This window comes from Salvelinus fontinalis, chromosome 6 (assembly GCF_029448725.1).
Source record: "Salvelinus fontinalis isolate EN_2023a chromosome 6, ASM2944872v1, whole genome shotgun sequence".
NCBI lineage: Eukaryota > Metazoa > Chordata > Actinopteri > Salmoniformes > Salmonidae > Salvelinus > Salvelinus fontinalis.
In genome coordinates this window covers 59,775,629-59,780,480 of record NC_074670.1, presented here as the reverse complement: position 1 = coordinate 59,780,480, position 4,852 = coordinate 59,775,629, and positions in this window count along the sequence as shown.

The following is a 4,852-nucleotide window of genomic DNA, read 5'->3' as shown; positions in this document are numbered from 1 at the left end:
AGTCTGCAATTCTAGTCTAGTCAACACGGTCTGCAATTCTAGTCGAGTCAACACAGTCTGCAATTCTCGTCTAGTCAACACAGTCTGCAAATCTAGTCGAGTCAACACAGTCTGCAAATCTAGTCGAGTCAACACAGTCTGAAATTCTATTCGGGTCAACACAGTCTGCTATTCTAGTCGAGTCAACACGGTATGCAATTCTAGTCTACACAGTCTGCAATTCTAGTCGAGTCAACACAGTCTGCAATTCTAGTCGAGTCAACACGGTCGGCAATTCTAGTCGAGTCAACACAGTCCGCAATTCTAGCCTAGTCAACACGTCTGCAAATCTAGTCGAGTCAACACAGTCTGCAATTCTAGTCGAATCAACACAGTCTGCAATTCTAGTCGAGTCAACACAGTCTGCAATTCTAGTCTAGTCAACACAGTCTGCAATTCTAGCCTAGTCAACACAGTATGCAAATCTAGTCGAGTCAACACAGTCTGCAATTCTAGTCAACACAGTCTGCAATTCTAGTCTAGTCAACACAGTCTGCAATTCTAGTCGAGTCAACACAGTCTGCAATTCTAATCTAGTCAACACAGTCTGCAAATCTAGTCGAGTCAACACAGTCTGCATTTCTAGTCTAGTCAACACAGTCTGCAATTCTAGTCAACACAGTCTGCCATTCTTGTCTAGTCAACACAGTCTGGGGTTCTAGTCGAGTCAACAGTCTGCAATTCTAGTCTAGTCAACACAGTTTGCAATTCTAGTCAACACAGTCTGCTGTTCTAGTCTAGTCAACACAGTCTGCAATTCTAGTCAAAACAGTCTGCAGTTCTAGTCAACACAGTCTGCAATTCTAGTCGAGTCAGCACGGTCTGCAATTCTAGTCGAGTCAACACAGTCTGCAATTCTAGTCGAGTCAACACTGTCTGCGGTGCTAGTCTAGTCAACACAGTCTGCAATTCTAGTCGAGTCAACACAGTCTGCAATTCTAGTCGAGTCAACCCAGTCTGCGGGGCTAGTCTAGTCAACACAGTCTGCAATTCTATTCGAGTCAACACAGTCTGCAATTCTAGTCGAGTCAACACAGTCTGCAATTCTATTCGAGTCAACACAGTCTGCAATTCTAGTCGAGTCAACACAGTCTGCAATTCTAGTCAACACAGTCTGCAATTCTAGTCGAGTCAACACGGTCTGCAATTCTAGTCGAGTCAACACAGGCCGCAATTCTAGTCTAGTCAACACAGTCTGCAATTCTAGTCGAGTCAACACAGTCTACAATTCTAGTCTAGTCAACACAGTCTGCAAATCTGGTCGAGTCAACACAGTCTGCAATTCTAGTCGGGTCAACACAGTCTGCAATGTTAGTCGAGTCAACACAGTCTGCAATTCTAGTCTAGTCAACACAGTATGCAATTCTAGTCAACACAGTCTGCCATTCTTGTCTAGTCAACACAGTCTGGGGTTCTAGTCGAGTCAACAGTCTGCAATTCTAGTCTAGTCAACACAGTCTGCAATTCTAGTCAAGTCAACACAGTCTGCGGTGCTAGTCTAGTCAACACAGTCTGCAATTCTAGTCTAGTCAACACAGTCTGCAATTCTAGTCAACACATTCTGCCGTTCTTGTCTAGTCAACACAGTCTGGGGTTCTAGTCTAGTCAACAGTCTGCAATTCTAGTCTAGTCAACACAGTCTTCCATAGACAGATTGATGGGGAGATCTATTCCTGGACTAATGACTGACATGAACGGATGATCAAAGCCATTTCTGTACTAGAGCTCAGGCAGAATAATGGATCATTCTGAGTACTGTTAGAATATCTCCCATGAGAATAAGAGGTTATTTTATATTTGAATGTGCCAGATGTTCAGATTATTCTGTGTCTGGCCGTTTACTAGTCGAGTCAACACAGTCTGCAATTCTAGTCTAGTCAACAGTCTGCAATTCTAGTCTAGTCAACACAGTCTGTGGTGCTAGTCTAGTCCACACAGTCTGAGGTGCTAGTCTAGTCAACACAGTCTGTGTTTCGAGTCTAGTCAACACACACTGCCGTTCTAGTCTAGTCAACACACTCTGCCATTCTAGTCATCACACTCTGCCGTTCTAGTCTAGTCAACACAGTCTGCGGTGCTAATCTAGTCAACACACTCTGCCGTTCTAGTCTAGTCAACACAGTCTGCCGTTCTAGTCTAGTCAACACACTCTGCCGTACTAGTCTAGTCAACACAGTCTGCCGTTCTAGTCTAGTCAACACAGTCTGCGGTTCTAGTGTAGTCAACACACTCTGCCGTTCTAGTCTAGTCAACACACTCTGCCGTTCTAGTCTAGTCAACACACTCTGCTGTTCTAGTCTAGTCAACACACACTGCCGTTCTAGTCTAGTCAACACACTCTGCCGTTCTAGTCTAGTCAACACACTCTGCCGTTCTAGTGTAGTCAACACACTCTGCCGTTCTAGTCTAGTCAACACACTCTGCCGTTCTAGTCTAGTCAACACAGTCTGCCGTTCTAGTCTAGTCAACACAGTCTGCGGTTCTAGTGTAGTCAACACACTCTGCCGTTCTAGTCTAGTCAACACACACTGCCGTTCTAGTCTAGTCAACACACTCTGCCATTCTAGTCATCACACTCTGCCGTTCTAGTCTAGTCAACACAGTCTGCGGTGCTAATCTAGTCAACACAGTCTGCCGTTCTAGTCTAGTCAACACAGTCTGCCGTTCTAGTCTAGTCAACACAGTCTGCCGTTCTAGTCTAGTCAACACACTCTGCCGTTCTAGTCTAGTCAACACACTCTGCCGTTCTAGTCTAGTCAACACAGTCTGCCGTTCTAGTCTAGTCAACACACTCTGCCGTTCTAGTCTAGTCAACACAGTCTGCCGTTCTAGTCTAGTCAACACAGTCTGTGTTTCGAGTCTAGTCAACACACACTGCCGTTCTAGTCTAGTCAACACACTCTGCCATTCTAGTCATCACACTCTGCCGTTCTAGTCTAGTCAACACAGTCTGCGGTGCTAATCTAGTCAACACAGTCTGCGGTGCTAATCTAGTCAACACACTCTGCCGTTCTAGTCTAGTCAACACAGTCTGCGGTGCTAATCTAGTCAACACAGTCTGCGGTGCTAATCTAGTCAACACACTCTGCCGTTCTAGTCTAGTCAACACAGTCTGCGGTGCTAATCTAGTCAACACAGTCTGCGGTGCTAATCTAGTCAACACACTCTGCCGTTCTAGTCTAGTCAACACAGTCTGCCGTTCTAGTCTAGTCAACACACTCTACCGTTCTAGTCTAGTCAACACAGTCTGCCGTTCTAGTCTAGTCAACACAGTCTGCAATTCTAGTCAAGTCAACACACTCTGCCGTTCTAGTCTAGTCAACACACTCTGCCATTCTAGTCTAGTCAACACACTCTGCCGGTCTAGTCTAGTCAACACACTCTGCCGTTCTAGTCTAGTCAACACACTCTGCCGTTCTAGTCTAGTCAACACAGTCTGCGGTGCTAATCTAGTCAACACACTCTGCCGTTCTAGTCTAGTCAACACACTCTGCCGTTCTAGTCTAGTCAACACACTCTGCCGGTCTAGTCTAGTCAACACAGTCTGCTGTTCTAGTCTAGTCAACACACTCTGCCGGTCTAGTCTAGTCAACACAGTCTGCCGGTCTAGTCTAGTCAACACAGTCTGCGGTGCTAGTCTAGTCAACACAGTATGCGGTTCTAGTGTAGTCAACACACTCTGCCGTTCTAGTCTAGTCAACACAGTCTGCCGTTCTAGTCTAGTCTACACAGTCTGCAGGTCTATACAACACAGTCTGCAGGTCTTGTCAACACAGTCTGTGGTTCTAGTCTTGTCAACACAGTCTGCGGTTCTAGTCTTGTCAACAAAGTCTGCAGTTCTAGTCTAGTCTCTTCTCACCATCTCTCTCCAGCTCACAGTTGCAGTCCATTTAGCGTTCAGCCTTGACCCAGTAGTGACTGTCTGTCCAGAGGACTGTTGTTCTGGGTCACCACTGCTGTGCCTGCTAGGGAGGGTTACATTACATTACTGGCTGAGGTAGAGTTAAGTGTACTTTTTAATGCATAGGCTACTTACAGGACAGGTACATAACAGAGGGACTTACATTTTGTAATCATTGGAACTGTGGTATCAACTCATTCACAGCATTATCATAACAGAATCATAATAGTTGTTTTACTCTTTGTAATACTGGTGTTGACCTCTGTGTTTTTCATAAACGGCCAGACACAGAATAATCTGAACGTCTGGCACATTCAAATATAAAATAACCTCTTTTTCTCATGGGAGATATTCTAACAGTACTCAGAATGATCCATTATTCTGCCTGAGCTCTAGTACAGAAATGGCTTTGATCATCCGTTCATGTCAGTCATTAGTCCAGGAATAGCTCTCCCCATCAATCTGTCTATGGAAGCTCCCTGATTCAAATCTCATCTGTCACTCATCAATGGCCCTTTTATGGTGGGGAGGGGTTAATAGATGTGAGAAGGAGAAGCAGTGAGGATGGAGGAGTGGAAGAGGGGAGTGGAGGGGAGGAGGACAGGGGTTGGTGGGAGGGTTAGGAGAGGACAGGGGAGTAGAGGAGGAGGAGGAGGGAGAGGACATGAGGAGGAGGAGGAAGAGGAGGAGGTAGGAGAGAGGAGGAGGAGGTAGTGGAGAGGAGGAGGAATAAGGGAGAGAGGAGGAGGTAGGGGAGAGGAGGGGATGAGTTAGGGAAGAGGATGAGGTAGGAGAGAGGAGGAGGTAGGAGAGAGGAGGAGGTAGGAGAGAGGAGGAGGAGGTAGTGAGGAGGAGGTATGGGAGAGGAGGAGGATGAGGTAGGGAGGAGGAGTGGGAGGTAGGGGAGAAGAG